At 41.8% G+C, this 15,806-nt stretch overlaps 1 pseudogene; it reads left to right on the top strand.

Moving 5' to 3' along the window:
- Window positions 1–9,322: 9,322 nt before the first annotated feature.
- On the top strand, window positions 9,323–9,443 carry LOC145413345 (5S ribosomal RNA; annotated as a pseudogene).
- Window positions 9,444–15,806: the final 6,363 nt, after the last annotated feature.

The raw sequence follows: 15,806 nt of genomic DNA, 5'->3' as shown, positions 1-15,806 counted from the left end.
AAGAAATGAGAGAGTTTTTTTGATCGGTGATATGAATGGTAAAGTAGGGAATGTGAAGGTGGATGGAATAGTTGGTGAGTGGGGTGTGCCTGCTGAGATAGATGAGAATGGCAGTGTGTTAGTGGACATATGTTCTGGGAGGGGGTTGGTGATAGCCAATACCCTCTTCAGGCATAAAATGACCCACAGGTATACATGGCGAGTGATGAAAAGGGTTAGTGGTGAACTGAATGAATGGATGGCAATGATTGATTATGTGTGTGTGGATGAAAGGATGCGAAGATGTGTAATGGAGGCAAGAGCTTATAGAGGTTGGGGGAGTGGACTTTCTTACCACTACTTGGTGCTGGCCAGAATTAGGTTCCAAGTAAGATGGGAAAAAGAGGAAGGGAAAGACGAAAGGAAGGAGTAGTTGCAAGGAGAGTGGAAAGGTTACATGAGGATGAGAAAAAGGCAGAGTATAAGAGAGAAGTGGAGGAACGATTGGGCAAATATGAATTGTAGCAGATGGGGGATGTGGAAGGTGTGTGCAGGATATTTACAGAAGAAGTATGTGCAGCATGTGATGTGGTGTGTGGGAGGAAGAGAAGTTGGAGGGGGGTGCAAGGAACAGCGTGGTGGACTGAAGAGGTGAGACAGGCTGTGGCACAAAAGAAGAAAGCATACAATGAATGGATGAGAAATAGGGGCGTGGAAGAAGTTGAGAGACGGAAGAGAGAGTTATATGTAGAAAGAAAGAGAGAGGTGAAAAGATTAGTAAGAGAGAGTAGGAAGAGAGTGGATGAAGAATTTGGAATGAATTTGAGTGTAAAGTGGAGGGACTGTATGAAAATGTTCCGGAAAGAGCTGAAGAGAGTAAGACAGGGTGGAAGTGAGGTTAGCAGGGGAGTGAAAGATAAAAATGGTAGATTACTAGTGGAGAAGGGAGAAAAAGTGAGCAGATGGAGAGAACACTTTAAGGAATTGTTGAACATACAGGATGGAAGTAATGCGAGTATAAGTGGTTGGGGAATGGCTGGGAGAAGGAGGGAGGTGAGAAGACAGGAAGAAATCAGTAGGATAGAAGTTGTGGAAGCAATGAAGAAAGTTAAATTGGGGAAAGCCCCAGGAATTGATGGAGTGTGTGGTGAAATGCTGAAGCATGGGGGAGAGATAGTAGTAGAATGGATGTGGAAGATGTCCAGATTTGGCCTGGGAGGAAGGTAGAGTCCCGGAGGATTGGAAGTCAGGTATAATCATTCCCTTGTACAAAGGAAAAGGGGAAAAAGAAGTGTGTGGTAACCATAGGGGCATTTGTCTTCTTAATATAATAGGAAAAGTCTTTGGTAGGATACTTATTGACAGAGTTAGAGAAAGAACAGAGGAATTAGTTGGAGAAGAACAGGGAGGCTTTAGGAAGGGAAGACGTTGTGTAGATCAGATATTCATTCTTAGATCTTTAGTGGAAAAGTTTCTAGAGAAGGGAAAGAAGTTGTATGCGGCTTTCATGGATTTTGGAGAAAGCATATGACAGGATGGATAGACAAGGATTGTGGAAAGTATGAAGAATATATGGAGTAGATGGGAAGTTGTTGAATGCTGTGAAGAGTATGTATGATGGTGCTAAGGCTGCAGTGCGTGTGGATGGTGAACTAAGTGAATTTTTCTCTTTGAAGGTTGGGTTGAAACAGGGATGTGTCATGTCTCCATGGTTGTTCAATCTGTACATGGATGGGGTAATAAAAGAGGTACAGGGTAGGGTAGTGGATGTTGGAGTGGCCCTGGTGAGAGAGACTAGTGTTTGGAAACTCCCTGTACTGTTGTTTGCAGATGATACTGTGTTGTTGAGTGAAGACGAAGGGGAGCTGTAAGGCTTGGTGGATGAGTTTGGGAGAGTGTGTAAGAAATGGAATCTAAAGGTGAATGTAGGGAAGAGTAAAGTGATGATCTTTGAGAGAGGTGAAGTCAGTGAATGTACAGCGAGGTTGGATGGTGAGGAATTGGAAAATGTGAGTACGTTTAAGTACTTGGGTAGTGTGATGAGTAAGGATGGAGGTTTGGAAGGTGAAGTGCTTGAAAGGGTACAGCAGGGAAGAAAGGTTGCTGGTTCCTTGAAAGCAGTGATAAGAAGTAGGGAAGTGAGCATGGAAGTGAAAAAGTTACTACATGCCAGTATTTTGATACCAACTCTAATGTATGGAAGTGAAGCTTGGACGTTGCTGGAAGGACACAAGTCAAGAGTGAGAGCAGTGGAAATGAGTTATTTAAGAGGAGCCTGTGGAGTCACAAGGAGAGACAGGCTGACGAATGAGGATATAAAGGAGCATTATGGTGTGGATGTGGATGTGATAGGAAGCGTTATGAGGAACACACTGAGGTGGTTTGGCCATGTGGAGAGGATGGAGGGTGAAAGACTGACGAAGAGAGTGTATGTGACTGAGGTGGAGGGGGGAAGAGGGAGGGGGAGGCCGAGAATGAGATGGAGGGATGGGATGGAGAGGTATATGAGAGAGGGGGGTGTGAGTTGGGAGCAGGGCAGTGAAATGGAGAGGGACAGGGCGACGTTGAGGCGATTTGTTTGTGGCCACCCCAAACGTGATTGAGGCGTCTGGCAATGATAAATAGATTACCATACACAAGCCCGTACCAGCAGACTGAGCTGTCCCTACGACAAATGGTATACTCCCATGTGAGCTTCTACTGGAGCGTTATTTACATATCACGCTGTATGCAGTAAAGTTACTCTAAGATCAGCATTACACCCAGGGGGAAAAAAGAAAAAAAAAAAAAACTGCTAAGCACGATGGATCTGGGGGTGAATACTGTGGCTTTGTCATCTTGGCACGCTTGACGTACATTAAGTAGCTGTGAGATGTATATCTTCATAATTAGACAACTAAAAATTGAATATGGAACTCTAGAGATCATACTTAGAACTCTAAAAGGCCTACTCTTAATTTTTGTCGTATATGCAGATACTGTAGGACTTTTAGAATGCGGATTTCTGAATTAGCAATGACTTTTGTCATCTTCGTATGGCACACAGTATGTGGCTCTGAGATGAAGCTCTTTATAATTACTTTAAATAATATGGGACGCTAAACATCATATATTATTGCGTACTTGATGATATTGTAGGACTTTTTGAGAAGAAAGTTTGCCTTATTTCTACACTCATTTTACTTTACTGTAACTTGGCCCGAAACTGCAAAATCTCCAATAATGAATGTTGGGTTGTAACAAGAAGTTAACACTAGAATATAGTGTTAGTCGAAGAAATCCAATGGGAAGGTTGTTGAGCCGTTGCATTTTTTTTTTTTTTTTTTGCCAGGTTTCTGGCCCCATGATAAGATGAAAAGAGTATATTTTGCTTCGGATATTTGGTAACGCCTCGTCCTCAACATATTTTGTGCATGTCAGCAGACTTTACCAATCCACTTGTACTGTGGGTCACAGTATCGGAGCACAATGTGTGTAAGACATCTTGGACCACAGAAAGGTCATCGAAATATAGTGTCCGACGTGGTAGCCCTGATGTCGGGAGGTGTCATTAACGCCAACTAGCAATATGCTCTTGCAAACATATAGCAAATGTTATGTTTATATAAACAAACATTGTTCACACACAATGAGACTTGGTAAACGTCAGCAGTTGATCGAATGTTTTTGGTAGGCATCGGACCCCCTATGCACCGATACTTTTGTCACCCATAGTACGTCACTGACGCAAACTGTGGCGATAGTGAACAGATATATTTATAACATATAAAAGAAAATAAACAAGATAATAAATAAATCGCTAAGGAAGAGAAACTACGAAGTCTGAACATGGCAACAAGAACGCGGCCGACTTTTTTTTTTTTAAATAACAGAACGGAGGAAGGGAAAAACAAATGAGTAAAAAAAAAAATAATCCATACACCAGATTACTGGTGTCCTCTGTTCATAAAATATCTGTAACAGTTAGACTTGAACAGCTGTGGGTTGAAATTTGGAGGGATACAACTCTGGGGAAGCGAGTTCCAGAGAGATGCAGTTCGGGGAATGAAAGAATTCTGATAGGCAGAAGTTCTGCAATATGGCTGAGTGACATTCCAGTCATGAGCGCTACCAGATGCCCGTGTAGCACGAGGGAAGGCATGGAGAGGCGGCAACATGGACGCAACTTCGTCTGAGCATTTGCCAAAAAAATATCTGTAAAGTAATGCAAGGGAGGCAACATTCCTTCTTACTTGCGGGGGAGGTAGTTTATATGTAATGACAGGGTTGTTAATGATTCTAACAGCTTTGTACTGAATTTTGTCTAGTTGTCTTAATGCAACCTCTCCACAACCATTCCACAAGGGTGAGCAATATTCAAGCTGAGAGCGCACATGACTCTTATAAATTATTGCTAACTGCTCATCGGCGAAGAAGTTACGGACTCTGTACGATAATCCAAGTTTCTTTGAGGCGGTTTTAGCAAGTGATCTGACATGAGAGGTCCAGCTGAGGGCACTGGTAAGTGAGACGCCAAGAATTTCAATACTTTGTAAACCCTCCAAAATATTAGAACTTTGGGCTTTAGCATCAGTATTCTAGGTGGCACGGAAGGTTTCGTAACACCTCTTCCTTACCTATTTATTTTGCTTCTCACAGCTTGTCATTGTCTTGTGTGCTGCTAAGGTTGCTCTAATACAAACACAGTTTTGTATCAATAACTGAGAAGATATTGAGGTCAATGGTGCAAATGAAGAGGTGTTACTAAATTTGTTACGCCATGTCGAACACGACCATCCATGAAATAATAGATCTTCGAGGTTTCACAGTACCCATTCCTTAGCGATTTATTCCATACTTTACACCTCGGTATCTTATCAATACGAACTGGCATATACAAAATAATTTTAAGTTGCTAAGAAAAAGAAGCTAGGAAGTATCCCATGCCATTTACAGTATGGTTCTACACATTATAACGCTAACTAACCAACCAGAGTCGTCTTCTCATTTATGTCTTTGACCCTGAACAATGGCGGATCCAGAAGCGTAGGGGGGGGGGGTTCTGTAGGTCCTGATTCACCTTTTTTTCAGCTGTGCCTTACTTTCCAAGGCAGCCAGAATGGTAAAACATTGCCTTTCGTTACTGCAAGAAATAAACAGAAGCTTTGGCGTGAATGAGCAATACGTGTTTCCTCGCACCCTCTTGTATGAGTTTTTATCCTAAAGCTTACATTTTTACTAAATGCTGGATCCACCCTTGCTCAGTAGGTGTAATAGTTTCAGGCTGCGCTTCATTATATACATTGGCAGCACAGTTAGATATAATAGTTACATGAATGGCAACTCAAACTAACATCTTCAATCAGACTATGTATTTTTTTAGTACGATCTTAGGACGATGTTATTCTCCTTAACTTAGACATTTCAAACTGGAAGGATTAGATACAGCATTCACGAACTGTTCCTTGAAGCTGAGCAGAATCGCCTGGACAAACCAGTAGTATACCACAGACGACATTCTGGGGCTAGGATGGTTAAGCCCTTCACTACGATGACGTCTTTTTCAGTTTATTGTCGCTACCTCCAGACGACTTAATTCAGCTTAGGACAGACCCCTTGTTGTGGAAAGGTTAATGAAAGATGCATTTTGCCCCTCCAGTTTCATTAGTCTATCTTGAAATTAATCAAACCGTCATTAAGTAACACAAATTAAATAAAAAATCAGCCGGTCTGAAGAGGTTTAGGTATATAGCACGATAATGGTACGGTACGATACGAGTGAATACCAGAACAATGGAATGCCAGGGATGGATTCACAAACACATTTCCGGGAGAAACCCTGTCGTTACGGTGGTGTGTGTGTGTGTGTGTTCTTACCTACCTAATTGTTCTTACCTAATTGTATCTTTACAGGAATGAGTCAAGCTCGTACTGTCCCGTGTCTTAAACCATATTTATCGTACATATCCTTAAATTTGTGAATTGTTTTGGCACACACTATTTCATTCGGTAGTGCATTCCATTGGTCAATTGCTCTGTTTGGGAAACTGAATTTCCTTACGTCTTTATCACCTCTCTTCTTATGCAATTTTTTGCAGTGTCCTCTTGCTGATGCTTCTCCATATGTTAAGTAATCATTTATGTCTATTTTCTCCTTTCCTGATATGCATTTATATAGCATTATCATGTCACCTCTTTTCCTTCTCTCCTGTAGTGTTGGTAGATTCAGTTTATTTAGTCTTTCTTCGAAGCTTAGGTCCCTTAATCTTGGTATCCATCTTGTAGCGGCCCTTTGAACTTTTTCAATCTTGTCTATGTGCTTTTTGAGATGAGGACTCCAGACTATTGATGCATATTCCAGGGTTGGTCTAATGAATGATGTTATTATCCTTCTTAGCATGTCTTCATTTATGTATGTGAATGCTATTCTCATATTTGCAAGCAGTGTATACATGTTCCGTACCTTCTCGCTGATGTGGTCAGCCGGAGATAGTCTGTTATTGATAATCACACCTAGGTCTTTCTCTCTTTCTGATGTGTATAGGGTTTTATTTCCTAACTTATAATCCCAATCAGGTCTTTTTCCACTTTTACCAAACTTGATTACATGACACTTGTCCACATTGAATTCCATTTGCCATGTACTACTCCACTCATGAAGTTTATTTAATTCTTCTTGTAGCTCTTTACAAGAGTCTGTGTTAGTAATTCTCCTTTGTATTTTTGCATCATCTGCAAACATATTCAGATAGCTCTCATTTCCAGTGTTACTGTTTATATCATTTATATACACTAAAAACATGATTGGTGCCAGCACTGAACCCTGTGGTACTCCACTAGTCACTTCTTTCCATGATGAGTAGTTTCCTCTTAGTACTGTCCTCATTTCTCTTTTTATGAGAAAGTCTTGCATCCAACAAAACAGTTTGCCTCGAATTCCTCCTTGATGGTACAGTTTCCATAAAAGTCTTTGGTGTGGTACTGTGTCAAAAGATTTCTTGAAATCTAAATAGATACTGTCCACCCATCCTTCCCTTTCCTGTATTGTGTTTGTTACTCTGTCATAGTAGCTCAACAGATTAGTAACACATGATTTTCCTTTTCTGAAACCAAACTGTCTTTCTGTTATCATACTATGTTCTTCTAGATGATTTACCCAAGCTTTTCTTATAAGTTTTTCTAATACCTTGCTTACAACACTGGTCAGTGATACTGGTCGGTAGATGAGTGGATTTTGTCTATTTCCTTTCTTGAATAAGGGGACAATATTTGCTTTTTTCCAAATATCAGGTAGTTTACCTTGACTCAAGGATTTCTTGAAAATTAAAAATAATGGTTTACTTAACTCTTTTGCACATTCTCGTAATACCCAACATGAAATTTCATCAGGACCACTTGCTTTTCCTCTGTCTAATCTACTTAACTCCTCCTGTATCACTTTTTCTGCTATTTGTATATCTGGTAGTATGTGTGGACATGCGTGTTCCACATAGTCCCTCTCAAAAATTTTTTCTTCTGTAAAAACTAATTGGAAATTCTTATTTAGTGCTTCACAAATATCTTTCTCTTGTGTATAAGTGATTCCCTCGTCCGTAATGGATTGTATTATATCTTTTACTTTAGTTTTGCTTCTGATATAGCTGTAAAACAGCTTTGGTTGATCACTACTTTTATTTATTATATCCTCCTCAAACTGTTTTTGGGCTTCCCTCCTTATTCTTGTATAGTCGTTTCTTGCCTGTTTGTAATTATTATTATTATGTGTGTGTGTGTGTAAGTGTGTGTGTGTGTGTGTGTGTGTGTGTGTGTGTGTGTGTGTGTGTGTGTGTGTGTGTGTGTGTGTGTGATTTACGTATCCACTTTATTTACTTATTTGTTTATTATTTGATATAGAAAGGACAACGAGAGAAGGGCGCAAAGGCTTCCTTTATTTCTTGTTCCTTCTACGAAGACAAATATTCCTAGCGAAAAGGAAATTTACTTGTAGGCGTATACAGGATAGTCCGTATATAGCGCTCCAGTAGAAACTCACTCGGCGGTATCTTGTGTGTTGTGAGGGCGGCTCCGTCTGGTGGAATGGGCTTGGGTGTAGCAGCAGGAGTAGGAAGTGGATGAATGATGCAGGATAGACACTGATAATGCAGACTGTACCGTGTCCGTAGCATAGAAGAAATCACTAAGCCAAGTGGAAGAGGAGCGATGGGTCAACATGTATATTTGCCCTAGATGAAGGACAGGAAGGAGTGTATAGAATTTCCCATGTCTCTTCTTTTTACAAAAACAGTATTAAGTTACGACAGGAAATCCCTTGTAAATATGTTCGAGCATCCCACCTTAGAATATCTAGTGCCCGGTATAAACAGGTGTGATCGGCTTCCACAACACTTTGAACAGCATTCTAGGTGACACTGGATACTGAGGTGTTGAATGTACGGAATAATTCGCAAAGGAAGAGATGTTACGAAATCTCAAGCCGCTTAGAATACGGTTCTTTGTGACAAGCGCCATACTCTAATGTTAGACTCTTGTTGCAACTCAGAAATCACAGTGAAGACGTGGACATTTTACACCAAATTAAAATGAGCGGAGTACAACATCTCCGTGTCATAAGTAAGATTTGTTTTTGCAGGAAGGGCACGAAAAGGTAAATCCAGAATGTTCCGTTGTCGCTGTTGTTCCTGCAAAAGCAAATCTGAACTATGCAAAGGAATGTTAGGTTAATCTCGTGTCCAATTCCGGATTCATAGACACAACTACCATCACTCTTTTCGCAGAAAGACCAAGAATCAGCACTCCTCTCGCCTTTACTTTCCTGCAAAAACAAAATATAGCTCTCGCAGCTAAGATTTTTCCACAAAGAACAGTTATAATATTTATGACTGATAAGATTCTGCACTCTTTTAGTCCGTCCGTACTGCAGTAAATTTGAGCTACGAAAGGGAAATGGTCGTCAGATTGCTATTGCATTAAACTCCTGCCACCGAGTTCCCAAACATACGATTAATTCCCTAGCAGAAGCTTGACATCCTTTTGCAGGAAGGACAAGGTGAATGCAGAATCTTCCCATACCTCTTGCCACTGCACAGGGGCGTACCTAGAGATTTGGGGGCCCGGGGGGCTAGGTTCTTTGTGGGGTCTCCCTCCTGGAGGGGGGCCTCCGCAAAGAACCTAGCCCCCCTAAGTCTCAAAACTTATCTACTGTCTCAGCCGGGACTGTCGGGATGATAAATATATTTTTAAATATTAATAAAAAAAGCTTATAAATTTTTAGGTTTTTTTGCCCCCCCCCTCAATTGAGGGCCCGGGGGGCAGTTTCAAACAGTCCCCCTCGCCCCCCCCCCCTCAGGTACGCCACTGCCACTGCAAAAACAAATCATAACCACGTTGAGTACACCGCTTCCCGTCTGATCAGCGAAGTTAAGTAACGTTGGGTCTGGTTAGTACTTGGATGGGTGACCGCCTGGGAACACCAGATGCTGTTGGCATCCCTATGTGTCAAGTGGGGTTGGTGGAGGATTAGTGCCCCTCCCTGTTAAAAACTATTAACTCTAAGCCCTTCGCCACCCCGTTTGGGATACATGGCGTCTGGCAATGAATGAAAGAAAAAACAAGAGAAACAAGAATGTAAATTCCTGTTTTGCAGGAGAGAAGAGATTAAAGTCTTTTTATGTCCTTTGTTTTGTATCCCAAACTAATCCTACTTATTACAGAGAAATCATCGCAAAATTGTTACTAAATCAAGAGGTCGTAGTTAAAGTGAATTTGTAGATTTCATAACCCCTCTTCCTTAGAAATTACTTCTCAACATTAAACTGCAGTATATGAGCGTTCAACAGGTCATACTGAAACAACATGAAAGGCATGCAAGATAATGTTAAGGTGCAGTATTCAAAATAAACTATTCAAAAAGAAGTGTAACGAAGCATCCTATGCCCCTAGAACACGACCCAGGGACTGCTGCACCAACAAACATCGCCAGTTATCTCTGAACGCCTCATATTCTGTTCTCCACTGTGTTGACAAACTTGTGCACTTCGGCAGCCAGCAGTTCCGGCCTTTCCATGGCAGCAAAGTGACCACCCTTTGGCAGAATACTGTGTGGAACAGAACGTGCAGTGTTAAACAATTATAACTCATAGTGCATAGGATTAAGTGCAGCACAACAATGGATTACTGTATGTGCTTCAAGAGCATTTTCACCACTGCCAGACTCTTAGAGGAGGCGGGTTAACCTTTGTAATGAACGGCCACGGACGTGTTGTAAGTATCCTGTACACTGCTAAATATTTTCCATACTCTCTTCTAATTCCTCATTCTCTGGTTCCTTTTCATTTATTTCATACTTTCTGTCCTTTATTTGGTGAATTGGGTCTTAAATAGGTGCTATGCATGTCTGGTAGAAAGTTATGTAGGTGGTTTTCTGAGTTAGGCTGGGTTAGGGTCCATACAGTAAGTACCAGTCCAGGAGGCAGGGGCCCATTATCCGGATGGACTCACTTTCCCGACATGCCTTTGGCTCTATTACATCGGATAGTGGAGGGATTACTGTATGCAAATTATTTAGTGACGTTAATAAAACTATAATATTAACAGAATTTTATTTTTCTTTCTGCCGTTATTTATATACTGTAACTTTGCATCTGCACGTTCATATGCTAGCTATTAACACATTATTGCAGATTACTTCCTGGTATGTTATTTATGATAGTGGTAACTCACGAGAATTTTGCATCATATAGATATGGACACAACGTTACGTTGTCAGCCACGAACCTTACAGACCTACCCGGCAACTTGTAATTAGGGCTGGGGTGGGTTGGGGCAGGGGAGGGATTGTTCACTCCACACTCTTCACTGACCATGGTTTCAGTTAGTAGGGTGGAGGGGGGGGTACCGATTGTTCCTTTCGACTGTACTAGATGCAAGAGCACGCAGAGGTTGGGCAAGTGGACTTTCTGAACATTACTTGGTGGTGGTGAAAATCAAAATAAAAAGGTGATGGATAAATAGGAGAGAAAGGCAGAAGTCCACATAAAGAGGGTAGGAAGGTTGCAGGAGGATGAAAAAAAAAAAAAAAAAGGCAGAATATAAAAGAGAAGTGCAGGAGAGACTGGGTCAGTCTAATTTCGGGCAGATGGGGGAGATGGATGGTGTGTGCAAGATATTCACAGAAGAAAACTGGGCAGCATTTGAGGTGGTGTGTGGTGTGATGACAAGACAAAAGGGGGCGCAAGGAACAGCATGGTGGAATGAAAAGATGAGACACGCTGTGGTGCAAAAGATGAATGCATATAGTGAGTGGATGGGATGCAGAGGCAGGAAGGAGGTTGAGAGACGGAATAAAGAGTTACATGTAGACAAGAGGAGAGGGATGAAAAGATTAGTAAGAGAGAGGTAGAGGAGAATGGGTGAGGAATTTGAATGTAAAATGGAGGAACTCTAAGAAAATGTTCTGGAAGGAGGTAAAGAGAGTTAGACAGGGTGATCAAGAAGGTAGCAGGGGAGTGCACGATAAAATGGGTAGATTGCTGATGGAGAACGGAGAAAAAGTGAGCAGATGAAGAGAACACATAAGGAACTGTCAAACATAGAGAATGAAAGTAATGCTAGTACAAGTGCTCGTGGGCCATTTGGGCCCTCTCGCACTTGCTCCTGTGGAGGGCTCGTGTGCTGTGTGTTCACTTTCTCGTGCTTCGCACTCGTTTCCTCGTCCTTCTCACTCGTTTCCTCGCACTTCACGCACGTGTTGCAATCATTTCAGGTAATCTGAGTCACATTTATGTGCTGTTCTAGTCTAACAACCACCAAGGCAACAGCACGAGAAAAGCACAGTAAAAACGCTCAATTCGGCGGCTATGATCATCTAAAAAGTATAGGATCATGGCACATGGCTCGAGTAGACTCGATTTCTGAAAGTCCTGGTACTGAATGAAGTGTTTTCTAAACCAAACTTTGATCACTCTTAACTCTAATAAACAATCATCAATCGAGAAAGCCATCAAAAATTGAATGCAACCCTAATTTCAGGCACTCAAGCCAGAAGCGGCATTTTTTGTTCAAACTTTGATTGCTCATTAAATATAGTAAAAGTTTTTCAATCGTGATGGGACCAAGTTTTTTCATTTCAGCGAATTTGTTGCGATTTTTTTTTGCCAATTTTGGTGCGATTTGAATGTGTAGTTTCAGCTGCCCAAAACACACACACACACACACACACACACACACACACACACACACGACTACTGCTATAGTATATTAGATAAGTGACTGGGGAATGGCTGGGAGAAGGAGGGAGATGAGAAGGGAGGAAGAGATTGGTAGGATGGAAGGAGTGGAAGCAATGCAGAAAGTCAAAATGGGGAAAGCCCCCGATATTGATGGAGTGTGTGGTGCAATGCTGAGTCACGGGGAAGAGATAGTACTAGAATGGATATGGAAGATGTGCAGATTGGCCAGTGAGGAAGGTAGCGTCTCCAAGGAATGGAAGGCTGGTATAATTATTCCCCTGTACAAAGGAAAGAGGAGAAAAGAAGTGTGTAGTAATCACAGGGACATTTGTCTTCTTAGTGTAAAAGGAAAAGTGCATGGTAGGATATTTTCTGACGGAGTTAGGGAAATAACAGAGGAACTAGTCAGAGAAGAACAAAGAGGTTTTAGAAAGTGAAGAGGTTGTGTTTGTAGATCAGATATTCATCCTAAAGTCTTTATTAATAATGTTTCTAGAGGAGAGAAGGAAGTTGTATGCGGCCTTCATGGATTTTGAGAAGCATATGACAGGGTGGATGGACATGGAATGTGGAAAATATTAGCCCAAGACAGGTAAAATGGGTTTGCAGATCCCAGCATTAGAAAAGAAAAAAAAATCCCCTTAACCCCCAAACGCAGAGCAAATTTTGAGCCTGGCATGCTTGCACTGTGGGCTTTCCTGGCCAAATAGCTCTTTTTCAGACATTAATATCTGGAAAAGTATAAAAGAGAAATAATTTAAGAACCATATTACTCAACAACTCATCTTGCAAAATGAAATCATCCCCAGGTGTCTAGGTTGTCCCGTCGATGGGTAAGGACGAATAGAAGATGCGATGTTTTCAGTGTTTTGACAGGGAGTCTCAGAGTGCGTACTGCTGGCGGCGGACTTTGGGAGCCTGGCTAGTGTTGGAGTGGTGATTGTAAAATCCTTCGCAAACACAAACACTTTTCCACTCTTCATTCCACTTTTCCTAATGTATCTTCATAAGGATGAGTCATCACCCTGTCCAAGTGGCTCGCCATTGGTTTTCTAGCCATAACAGAGTGGCACTCTGCCCTGTAGGTGTGTGGGAAAACTTATGCTGTATGCTTTTCTTTGTTGTGTTTAGGCATCAGTTATAATACTTACCCTACAAGTTATGTTCAACAGCACTTACACTGTACTCCATATCACAATTATGGTTATTGCACATGAAAAAATAATTCCTCAGCATACTGAATGCAATATGGTTCAGTATGAGGTATGCACTTATTCGTAAATTTTGGCTTTTTTCCCACTTTGCAGGCATCGTGAAAATATTACTTATGTTCGCCACATCTTTTGATATTTGTACTTCAGCTCACAAATACGCTTCATATTACATCATTGCAAATATTTCAAGAGAAAGTATAGAAAAAATCTTGTTCTACCCAATAAAGTATAGCACTTGAATGCATCTTTGCTCAACATAATGCACACAATACGATTCAATATGAGGTATACATTAGTAGGCTACATAATTTTTTTTTTTTTCTACTCTTCTCAGGCATCGTGAAAATAATAGTTATGCTCCACACAACTTATGATATTTGTACTTTGGCTCACAAATACGCTTCATGTCACATATTCGCAAATATTTCACAAGTAAAAAAATAAACTGTTTTCTACCCAATAGTCATTTTCTTATGTGCATTCGTGATTTTCTTTCATACATCAGGTAGGGTTACTCAAGGTATTATCAAGCATTGCATCACATTATTATGAAAAATTAATTTCCACTTTTCTCATAAACAACAACAAACTTGTGCACACATGTTCACTTTGTACAGTTTCCCAAACACCTTTTTTGAGGTGATGCTCGACGAAGCATTTAGGGCATAGTGGGACCTTGCATTCCTCACATTGGAAGGAGGTTTCTTTCCGTGAGGGGGGATGGCGTTTTGTCTTGCTGCACACCTCTAGGTGTGCGACCTACATCAACAAGACGGTGACACTGAAAATACTGAGCTCAACTCAACCTGTCTGCCACCTGGTACATCCCCGGCCTCCCAACAGTTAACTGCGCAGTTGCATACTCTGCAAGTAGCTCGCATGTTAGCTCTTTCTCGAACTCTCATAGAGAAAGATTCCTTCACCAAACCTGCTTGAAAAGAGTGTAACTGTTTCAGGACAACAATATCAAGAAGGTGTAAGAACGTCTTCTTATACCACTGACAGGATTTGCAGAGGCAATCAACTTCCCCAGTCTACATGCATGTCCGACGTAACAACGAGCCACATGTTGATGTTGTAGTCATTGACAGCATCTGGTATGAACACGGGTTCTCTGATCCTGAAGTTTGTCTTGGCTGTGTACTCCACAACCCCCTTATGAACTCTGGTTAACAAAGGGCTAACATATTACCACATTTCTGAGTCGGAGGGAACCTTTCTCTGTTTTCTCTGGGAAAGACGGAAAATTCTTTCTACCAGCACAAACAATTCCACAGAACCCAGTACCATGTTCAAGTAAATACTTGGTCAACGTGGGGGAGGTGTAATAGTTCTCAGTGTACAGGATGTGGTGCCTGTTGAAATACTTCTCCATGTGCACTTTTAGGATTGATGCCGAGAAACCATGTGGATCATCACTAGGTATACATCAACATCTGTAGCTGCATAAACTATTACATCAATCACATATCCAGTTTTGCAGTCACATAAGAAAGGACAAAGAACTTCAATCCAAAATGGCGACACTTTAGGGCATATACTAATAAATATTAAACGGCCCTGGAACACAAGTGACGTCGATAACTGCTTTCAAAAACTACTGGAAAAGCCTTGCAAATGACTCCTTGAGCATGGTCAGGATGGGTCTTATTTTCTATAACCTGACATTTGGTGCAGGCCCATAATTTCTGTTGAAGTGCAGGAACCGTAATATGGCAGGTACCTATCACATGCCATATATTTCCCAAAGACAGATGTACCCACAAGTTCGTGTACAGACCCGTTATCATGGAGCACATGTTTTCTCACGTGGGCCTTCATCATGGTCAAAGCATTCCACACAAATATCTCCTCCACCTCCACTGGTACTCAATCCTTCATTTTTGCATTCTCACTGATCAAAACCTCCAGCCAGTGCACATTTATGGCCTGGTGATAGTTGATTTCAGCCAGCAGGTACTGCATAATGTCAGTGGTGAAGATGGCCTTGAAAAACGACATCATATTCCAGGGTCCGGGCAACAGCTCACGTAACTGCACACCTGCCCCTTCTGCATCAAAGGTCGGCATTGAGGGTTCGAATCCTGCCCCCTCCCCCCACACAAAGGCATCCACTTTCCCAACACCTGGGAGCCTTGGCCGTGTTTTTTGGCCAGCATGTCTTTTCACACCACGTGCACGTCCACACCCACATGCACCCCCACGGGGACGGCCATGGGCACCGGGTGGAAGGGAAGGAGAGGCAGAGGTGGGGGAGTACGGAGGTGATGCCTCAACTGACACGGGGTATGGGGTATCCCTGGGGAGATGCTGCCAGCCCAGTCACACCACATGAGGGCAGAGTGGAACTTTCCACATGTAAAGGGCCAGGTTGGGGAGATAATGCCCTCGAAAAGCTAGGTTGTGA

Source organism: Coenobita brevimanus, chromosome 95, assembly GCF_032717465.1.
Source record: "Coenobita brevimanus isolate Jiangsu-jjx chromosome 95, ASM3271746v2, whole genome shotgun sequence".
Lineage (NCBI taxonomy): Eukaryota > Metazoa > Arthropoda > Malacostraca > Decapoda > Coenobitidae > Coenobita > Coenobita brevimanus.
This window is presented reverse-complemented; position numbering and strand designations above follow the sequence as displayed.